Source organism: Tamandua tetradactyla, chromosome 13, assembly GCF_023851605.1.
Source record: "Tamandua tetradactyla isolate mTamTet1 chromosome 13, mTamTet1.pri, whole genome shotgun sequence".
Classification (NCBI taxonomy): Eukaryota; Metazoa; Chordata; class Mammalia; order Pilosa; family Myrmecophagidae; genus Tamandua; species Tamandua tetradactyla.
In genome coordinates this window covers 56,363,128-56,373,180 of record NC_135339.1, presented here as the reverse complement: position 1 = coordinate 56,373,180, position 10,053 = coordinate 56,363,128, and the positions used below count along the sequence as shown (strand labels likewise).

Genomic DNA, 10,053 nt, shown 5'->3' with positions numbered 1-10,053 from the left:
GTAATTGTGCATCCTTTTCTATTGTTTAATCATGTATCCTGTATATTATTCCTTTCTAACCAAAATGCAAGCCTAGTTATTATTGTAGAAAAAATTACATTGAACAATTATGCTCAGTGCACTGGCAAAGATCACTTTATTCAAAGCTATATGAAGTAGAGCAGAGAAATGTCACTTGAAAGGCTATCGTCAACAAGAAAGAGAGAATGCAGTTCCCCTGAAGTGGGGTTCTAGACGGTTTTCAAGGACTTTATGAAAAAATGGAAGAGTACTGAAGGTGGAGGTCAAGCAATTGGGTGTGTCCATTAAGGAGATCATCTCCTGAGTGTACCATTGCAGCTAGCAGAACATGTTGTATGTGGATTCTGCAAAGGCAAAGGTGAGGGAGGTCAGGGGCCTAGAGACAAAGGGAAGCTTATGTAAAGATTCGGTAAGCTAAGGAGAAGTTAAGGCCATTTTAGACAGTAACCTAGTGGGTAGGGAATTTCTTATCTTACACTGTTTTCCTGGATCACAAGGTTCAGGTAAAATTCAACACTGTAAGTCTCCCCTTTTGTTCAAGATGATGATATTTGTTCATCACTGAACAATTCAGAGGGTCATAGATCTGAGTGGGGTGAAGCATCATCTAAGAATGGTCCACTGAGGATTTCTGATGCTACTGTTCTTAGAAAACCAGTTGAACCTCTTAGTATCATTGGCAGTAATGGTCAGTTATTTTATGATCTGGCTTCTTCAAAAGGGGATGCCAGTCTTCCTTAGTGACTCAGTCAAGCAGCTTGCCAAGGAGAAATCTTGTCTGATGCAGTAATGAGACCTTCAATGTATATGTTAAGTTGTTGAGTTTAGCTTGTAGTCCCTCTTCAAATTGTGGGACAAGGCCAGTTGCAAGGCAACCTAGAGTCCTGGTAGAGATTTGGGCTGTCACACTTTAGTTCTCAGTGATGTTCTTTCAGGAGGGTGAGAGAATACATGGGAACGTTCCTCTAGAGAGTTGTAAACTGATATCCAAGGAAACTGGAAGAAGTGAGAAGTTACGTGTTAACACATTGTTCAAGAAGACAGGGTCCGGTCCAGTTAATAGGTAGGTAATAAACCAGGCAGTTATCTGCAGTTAATAGAGGGGCACACAATAACTGAAAGACAATGAACAGGATTAGAATTTCATAACCCCCAGAGTGTGCTTTAGTTTTTTGTTGAAGCAACAAAATTTCTCTCTATAGTCACTTCTGACTTTGTTTCTGGGCTGCAATCACAAATACCCCAAAATGGATTGGCTTAACAGGAACTTTTTGCTTCATGATTTCGGGGCTGGGAGAAGTCCAAATTCAAGGTTTCGGTAAGGTGAAGCTTTCTTCTTAGGACTGTGGTGATCTGGGCTGGCTGTTGGCAATCCTTGTGCATTTGGCATTTCCATCACAATACAGTGCTAATGTCCTCCCTGATCTCCTCCACATTTGGTGACTTCCAGCCTCTTAGTCCTTCCTGTGATGTTCTCTTCATAGAGCCATCAATCAGTTGTGCTATACTCTAATTAAAAATAACATTTTAAAAATTTCCTATTTGCAATTGGTTCATACTCACAGGAATTGATTAAGAACATATTTTGGGGGTGATACTGTAATTCAACCTTTTCATCAAAGATAACCAAAGTAAGATTATTCTTGATCAGAAAATAAGACAGTTTCCATTAAATATGTCTTGATTATTTTCATAAGTGTAGCAAGAATATGATCTACCCCATAGGCTTTTTAAAGTTTGTTTTGCTGGAATTTTTCATAAGGAACCTCAGATTGGTCTTTAAAAATGTCTCAAAGATAGGAAGCCAAGCCAACTCATCACCAGATTTCACTTATAATACCTATAGATCTGGGTGAAATCTTCTTTCTTGCAGTCCCCAAGTTAACATATGGTTCCTATGCCTGGCAGGAAGTGACTCCCTTAGTCACCAGTAAGGCTTGAACCCCTGTAAGCTAGGTACTATAAAGTAAGACATAATAATGGCCAAAATGTGTCTAGTTATATCTGATTAAACATTATTCTCAAATAAGACATTACTAGTGATGGATAACCAACTAGCTTTAGATTATCTTTCAGATGAAGAAGGTGGTGTTTGCACTGCTGCCTATAAATCCTGCTGGGTCACTGCCACCAGACAAGTCCCATTCATCATCCAAAACATCTTCAAGCAAGTGAAATGGCTTCACAGCATGAAGAGGAGACCCCAGAGACACATGGGAATCAATCAGTGGGTCTGCGTAACACCTCCTGCTTGTGTTCCCTTTTCTCACTGCTGATCATGTTAGTCATTATCCTACTCCTCAGACCTGTCTTTATCTTCACACAATAAGCCACCCACTTCAAAAGCCACCCACCTCTTTCCCTGTCCCGTGTTGCTTTTAGGTAGCAGCCTATAAAATCACAAACCCACTGTCTTTGGTCTTTTTGGGGATAAAAAGGAGGGAATGTGAAAATGGAATGGTTGTTAGCTTCACTAACCCACTTGAATGCTTGAACTTTCTTTTTATGCGGGAACTAAAAAGAGGAAACAGAAAAACAGGCTGATGGACCCGTTGTGCTGGTCCAGGCCACGTTCTTGCAGACCACGGGCCTGGGCTGCAGAGAGATGGAAAAAAGAGGCCAGGCACAGACGCAGACGTGAATTTCATTGGAAGTTTGAACAGGAGAAGATTTTTCTGGTGGTGGCCATTCTAGAAGTGAGCATTCCACAAAGGGAACAGAAGTGCACAAGGCTATACACATTTTTAAAACAGAGACATTCCATAGTATGAGGACATCAGGTCTCTAGTATAATCATTATAGGGGCCTAACAGCTCATATTTCTCAGGTCAGAGTTCAAGATAAAACCTTTTGAATCAGTAATTACAGTCCTCCCCTTTGGCAGATCATTTAGTCTCTTCACCTTTGTCCTTGGCTCCAGCAGGTTTGTTACAGACCTTTATGAGGGGACCTGGGCATCAGGCCACCACACCAGTAATCCTTCATGGGGCTTACTTACACCGTTGTCCCTGCAGAAAAGAAACAAGTCCTGTGGACACCAAGTTTGCTTATTTTCGCCAGATAGCCATGCTTCTGCAGAGTCATCCTCCCTCTCTGGCTTGCAAAATCAATGAGACATGGCCCAAGGACACCCCACTCCAAACTACCCCTGTAGCTCACTCTCCCTTCTTCTGTCTCCCCATTCCCACACTCTCCCTTTGTTCCTAGCAGCGATATATAGTGCCTGGCTAAAACTTGCCTTTTGAACACTCAAATTCTGTTGCTGTGCTGCACTAATGCTACTTTAGTCAATTAACTTCATTTTTTAAATTAATCTTTTATTTTTTTAAAACACCAAACAAACTCAAGCATTTGTGACTTTTGATCATTCTGTTCTACATATATAATCAGTAATTCACAATATCATCACATAGTTCCAATATTCATCATGATCATTTCTTGGAATATTTGCATCTATTCAGTAAAAGAAATAAAAAGAAAACAGAAAAAAATTCATACCTATCATAACCCCCACCCCTTCCCCTCACTGATCACCAGCATTTCAGTCTAAATTTATTTTAACATTTGGTCCCCCTCTTATTCGTCTTTATTCCGTATGTTTTACTCGTCTGTTGATAAGATAGATAAAAGGAGCATCAGACACAAGGTTTTCACAATCACACAGTCACATTGTGAAAGTGATATCATTATACAATCAGCTTCAAGAAACGTGGCTACTGGAACACAGCTCCACATTTTTAGGCAGTTCCCTCCAGCCTCTGCACTACATCTTGACTAAAAGGTGGTAGCTATTTAATGTGTAAGAATAACCTCCAGGATAACCTCTTAACTCTGTTTGGAATCTCTCAGCCATTGCCACTTTATTTCGTCTTATTTCCCTCTTCTCCATTTTGGTCAAGAAGGTTTTCTCAATCCCCTGATGCTGAGTTTCAGCTCATTCCAGGATTTGTGTCCCGTGTTGCCTGGAAGGTCCATAACCTGGGAGTCATATCCCACGTAGACACGGGGAGGGTGTGAGTTTGCTTGTTGTGTTGGCTGGAGAGAGAGGCCACATCTGAGCAACAAAAGAGGTTGTCTTGGGGGTGACTCTTAGGCCTAATTTCAAGTAGGCTTGACCTATCCTTTCTGGGGTTACGTTTCATATGAACAACCCCCAAGATTGGGGGCTCAGGCTATAGCTCTGATTGTCCACACTGCTTGTGAGAATATCAAGAATTCAACTTGGGGAGGTTGAATTTTACCCCTTCCTCAGCATTCCATGAAGGGGACTTTGCAAGTACTTTTTTATCCATTGTTCAAATCACTCTGGGATTTATTGGGGCATCACTCTGGACAAACCAACAAAATCTCATGCCCTACTCTAGGTTCCATGTACTTATGGTGTTCAATTAAGCTGTCTACATAAGTTATATTAGGAAATGCACTAGTCAAGATATAAATTTTGTACCAAATAAACATTTTGTGCTTTAGTCTCACACATAAGATAAATTTTTAAATCTTAATTACCATTTATTTTCAGTACCCTGCAGTAATGACATTCCTTTGTTCATCCTCAAGCAAAAACATTTTTAAAATTTGTACATTTATTCACTATCATTATACACTCAGGGCATTCCTAGATTATACCATCTCAGTCTTTATTATCTATCTTTCTTTCTGATTTCATTTGTGCCCCCAGCCCTCCTCCCTCTATCATTCTCACATTCAGCTTCATTCAATGTTTTAACATAATTGTATTACAGTTAGGTAGTATTGTACTGTTGATTTCTGAGTTTTTTACAGTCAGTCCTGTTGCACAATCTGTATCCCTTCAGCCCCAATTACCTGATATCTTACCCTATTTCTCTCTCCTGATGGTCTCTGTTTCCAACAAAATTCTCCAAGTTTATTCACTAATGTCAGTTCATATCAGTGAGACCATACAGTATTTGTCTTTTTGTTTCTGGTTAATCTCACTCAGCATAATGTCTTTATGTCCATCCATGTTGTTACATACTTCATAACTGTATTCTGTCTTACAGCGGCATAATATTCCATCATATGTATATACCACAGTTTGTTTAGCCACCCGTCTGTTGATGGACATTTTGGCTGTTTCCATCTCTTGGTATTTGTAAATAATGCTGCTATAAACATTGGTGTGCAAATGTCCATTTGTGTCCTTGCCCTCATGTCCTTTGAGTAGAGACAGCATATAGATGGGTCCCGTTCCCTATCCATTCTGCCAGTTCATGTCCCCTGATTGGGAAGCTTAATCCATCAACATCAGTGTTCTTACTGTCCGGGCTTTTTGCCTTTTGGCTTTTATATGTCCTTCTAATTTTCCTTCTTTTAACCTTTACTCATGGTCTTTCTTTCTACACTCTTCTCCACACCTCTCTCTTCTGCCTTTGTATCCATCTCTGTTGCTCCCTTTAGTATTTCTTGCAGATATGGTCTCTTGGTCACAAATTTTCCCAGTGATTTTTTGACTGGAAATGTTTTAATTTCCCCCTCATTTTTGAATGACAGTTTTGCTGGATATAGAATTCTTGGTTGGCACTTTTTCTCTTCTAGTAATTTAAATACATCATCCCACTGTCTTCTCGCCTCCATGGTTTCTGATGAGAAATCTCCACATAGTCTTAATGGCTTCCCTTGTATGTGATGGATTGCTTTTCTCTTGCTGCTTTCAAGATGCTCTCTTTCGCTTTGAACTCTGACATTCTGATTAGTAGCTGTCTTGGAGTACCTCTATTTGGATCTATTCTCTTCCAATTATGCTGTACTTCTTGGATCTGTAATTTTAAGTCTTTCATAAATGTTGGGAAATTTTCAGTGCTAATTTCCTCCATTAGTTTTTCTCCTCCTTTTCCCTTCTGTTCTCCTTCTGGGACACCCACAACACATATATTCATGTACTTCATATGTTTATTCAATTCCCTGAGTCTCTGCTCATATTTTTCCATTCTTTTCCCTATATTTTCTTCTGCTTACCAGATTTCAGTTGTTCCATCTCCAGTTCACTAATTCTATCTTCTGCCTCTCGAAATCTACCATTGTAGGTTTCCATTGTTTTTTCATCTCTTCCACTGTGCCTTTCATTCCCATAAGTTCTGTGATTTGTTTTTTTCAGACTTTCGATTTCTTCTTTTTGGTCCTTCCTTGCCTTCTTTATATCCTCCCTCAATTCATTGATTTGATTTTTGATGAGGTTTTCCATATTTGTTCATACATTCTTAATGAATTGTTTCAACTCCTGTATCTCATTTGAATTGTTGGCTTGTTCCTTTGACTGGGCTATATCTTCAATTTTCCTAGTGTGATTCATTGTTTTTTTGCGGGCATCTAGGCATACAATTACCTTAATTAGTTTATTCTGGAGATTGTTTTCACTTCTTTTACCTAGGGTTTTCTTGCTGGATGACTTTGTTGTCTATCTGTTCTTTGACATTCAGTTCAGCTTTTTGTGGACCCCCAGCTTAGGTTTTGTTTAACAGAGGAGAATTTTCAGTTTTCATTTCCTTGTTTCTTGCCTTGCCTGCATGGTGCCTTCCCCCCCCCCCCCCACCACCCTTAGGAGGGTCTTCATAGGTATTATAGACTCCAGCCAGATTTTCCCAGACTAAACTGGCCTCCTGTCAGGAGGAAAGAATCACCTGTGTCAGTTTTCTAAAGATGAACCCAACAGGTTGAAAGACTTTCCTGTGAAGTCTCTGGACTCTGCTGTTCTCATCCTGCCCAGTATGTGGCGCTTGTCTGCCTGCAGGTCCCACCACCATAAGATGATGCAATACCTTTAACATTGGCAGACTCTCCCTTCTGGGGGCGTGGTCAAGACAGAGGAGAGGTTGTAGGCTGGTTTTTTGTTTTTTTTTTTTTTTTTTTTTTTTAAAGGAAAGACAGAGAGAAGGAAGGAAGGATAGAAGGGAGGAAGAAAGGGAAACATCTTTTAAACATTTTCTTGTTTTATTGTATTTTGTTTCTCCGTTTTTTTGTTACATGGGCTGGGGCCGGGAATCGAACCGAGGTCCTCCGGCATAGCAGGCAAGCACTTTGCCCGCTGAGCCACCGTGGCCCGCCGTAGGCTGGTTTTAATGGCTTCAAATTACCAAGCCCTGGGGTCTAAATTCCTTGAGGGAGAGAGTCCACCTGAGATGGGCCTAACTCCTCCCCTGGGGAAGGCACTGGTTGCAGACAAGCTGTATTCAAAGGCAGCCAAGACTTTGCAGAAACACAGTCACAAAAACCTCCGTTTCTTTTTTGTTTTCCCTTTTTTATCAACCCTGCCTCCTCCGCACTAGGGTAAAAATGAACAACTTCCGCTTTAACGAGGTTCACCTGGGCTGGGGGCCTATTTCAGTAGTCAGAGTTTGTGAATTAATTCCACAGTAGGAGCTTAGATGCACTCAGCCCCTGCTGCTGGTAAAGTCTCTTTTCCTTCCCCTCTGGGAAGAGCCTGTGGGGGAGGGGCACTGGCCACCACGGCTTGGGGAAGTCACTGTTCAGGGGGTGCTCACAGTCGGTCTAGCTGGTCCAGACTGGGGTACGCTGTGTGTCCGGTCACTGACGTGGCCCCAGGAACTGTTCTGTACTGCTCCTGGTTATTTAGTAGCTGTTCTGGAGAATGAACTAAATCCCACACCTCACTAAGCTGCCATCTTGGCTCCTCCCTCAGTAAATTTCTTTTATACTTTCATTTTCAGAGTCTGTTTCAAGCAAAACAGAGCACATAGAAAGATATCGGATATTTGACTGAACAACTGAGAATGAAACCCCCAAGCCTGAAGTCTGTCCTACCACTCACCTTGCTTTTAGGTAAAATAATAAATTTTCTGATTGTCTTTAGGCATCTTGAGAGATGCCTGCTATCAGCAAGCAAACACTTCCTATCTCTTTGTACTGTTGTACAAAGAGAAAGACAAAATAAATATCTGACGTAAGTTCAGGAAAATAAAAAAGTATGATAGAAGAGTACGTGCAATTAAAAAAAAAGCAGTGAGCTATGAGACCTTGAGATCTTTTAGTTAAATTGAAACAATAGTATAAAATAAAACCATAAATACACCTTTTTCCTTGAAAATATTCAAGCATATAGCAAAATTGAAAGAGCATTAAAATGAATACCCATAAATCCTCAATCTAGGCTTAACTATATTTTACCATATTTGCTCCCTGATACATATGTAATTTTGCTGAAACATTTATGGGAAATTACAGATAACTTGAAACTTAACTGAAAAATTGTAACACACATTTCTAGAACATAAGAACAATCTCCTACATAACCACAGTACTATTATCATACCAACAATACAAACAATCTTTCCAGAGTGTTGCCTACACCCAATCTTTATTTAAATTTACATAAACGTCCTCCAAAATGTTTTGTGTAGTAAATTGTCCCTTTTATTATAAACACAGAACACTATCAAGGACCATCATAACAAATAGACACAGGAACTAGTATCAAACCTGCTCATTCTATCAACAAGTTTGTTTTAGTAAACATGCTTTCACAACTCAATCTCTTAGTAGCATCTCCTAGCTCTTGAAAGTCAGCCAATTAGGGATGGACTCACTGCCATAAATACATCTCTGAGTGCCAGTCAATCAATGATCCTGAATTTCACACTTCCCAAATAGAATGAGCAGTCCACATAAGATGAACTGTATGACATGCTTGGGGAGGCAGACTGACCAGCATAGCTCTTCCTTGCACTGACAGTAAGCAAGAAATTCAGCTTTGTCTTTTAAATTTCAGATATCGATTAGTAGTTTCATCACCATTTGCTGCTTGTGGTATACAGTATAATTATGCTAATTAGGATGGTGCAGGTAGCTCATTTCACTATAAAGATTATTTTTTTTCCTAAAGGAAATAATCTAGGCAGTGACAATTTAGCATCTTTGGAAAAAATATCTAGTTCACTCTTAGCTCTTCAGTAAATTATTTTAATATCAATGATGATCCTTTTCCAAATCAATTATTTCAATAGGGTTTGCAAAATGGTGATTTTCTAATTCTACAATTTATTAGCTGGTTTTTCTTGATCAGCTGCGGGTATTTATTTAATGTAAAATAATGACAAGGTAAAAGCATAACCTTTAACTTTGAACCATCAATTTTACAAATGAGAAGCTGATGAAATAATCCCCTATAGTGATGGCATGTGAAGGAGGGTATGCTGCTTATTTCTTTTTTTAATACCATTGTAGATTACGGACGTGTGAGTGTGTGTAGTTCAATAGGTTTCAATAAAGTGCAATCATGCTTTTGATGCCCAGGATGTCCCATGAATCTATATTTATATTTTAAAATGTAATTTAGCTTTGCATAGCTTTCCTTAATTTATTTAATCCCGATACACATTTACTATGAGAATTGTTTTTACTTTGCTATACCTTGTTCCTCATAATTGCTAGGCTGCTGGGGATAGATGGGCATGTATTCTCTGTTTTTCTGGTTCAACCTCAATGTTAGGCAGGCAACATGTCCTTGGATTTGGGGGATGGACCCTCTTAGTGATCCTGCCCCTTTCCTGGTGTTCATCCTGAGACCTAATTTCAATCCAACACCACAGGATTCAGTGTATGTCCTCTGCCTTCTTTATTTTTAACTCCCTTTTCCAATATTAAAAACCCTCGCTTTCACTATTCTTAATATGTTTACTTATTTCATCAGTCCTCCTATGTGTGATCCATCTCCTATCTCTACTGCCACCTCCTTTCCTCTCACACACAACCCTTCCTTTCCCTGCTTGTGCTTTGACGTCTCATGGGCAGCTACAAGCCCTCCATACCCCAGCATGAAGACAGCGTCACCATTCCTGGGTTTTGACCTCCTCCTCTTCATCTTGTTCAGCCTCTGAAACCCCGTACAGTTCTGCTCCCATGTGTGGACGCCCTCTGTGACCCTCCCGTACTCTGCCCACCCAACAGGAACCCACCTTTCACACTCTATTTCTGAGACCCTTGGTGAGGCCACCTCGTGCTTGGATGCTTCTTCCCTCTGCTCAGGTTCTGACTTTCCATGCCAAGTCAGCCTTTTTC

At 40.1% G+C, this 10,053-nt stretch overlaps 1 protein-coding gene across 3 annotated transcripts in view; it reads left to right on the top strand.

Moving 5' to 3' along the window:
• Nucleotides 1-116: 116 nt before the first annotated feature.
• LOC143654041 (cytochrome P450 2C18-like) overlaps nt 117-10,053 on the top strand; it is a 38,979-nt gene continuing 29,042 nt past the window's right edge. For all 3 annotated transcript variants that reach the window (XR_013161645.1, XM_077125501.1, XM_077125500.1), the window contains exons 1-2: nt 117-6,857; nt 7,088-7,818. The gene's annotated coding sequence lies outside the window, so the exon portion shown is untranslated. The remainder of the gene's footprint in view (nt 6,858-7,087; nt 7,819-10,053) is intronic.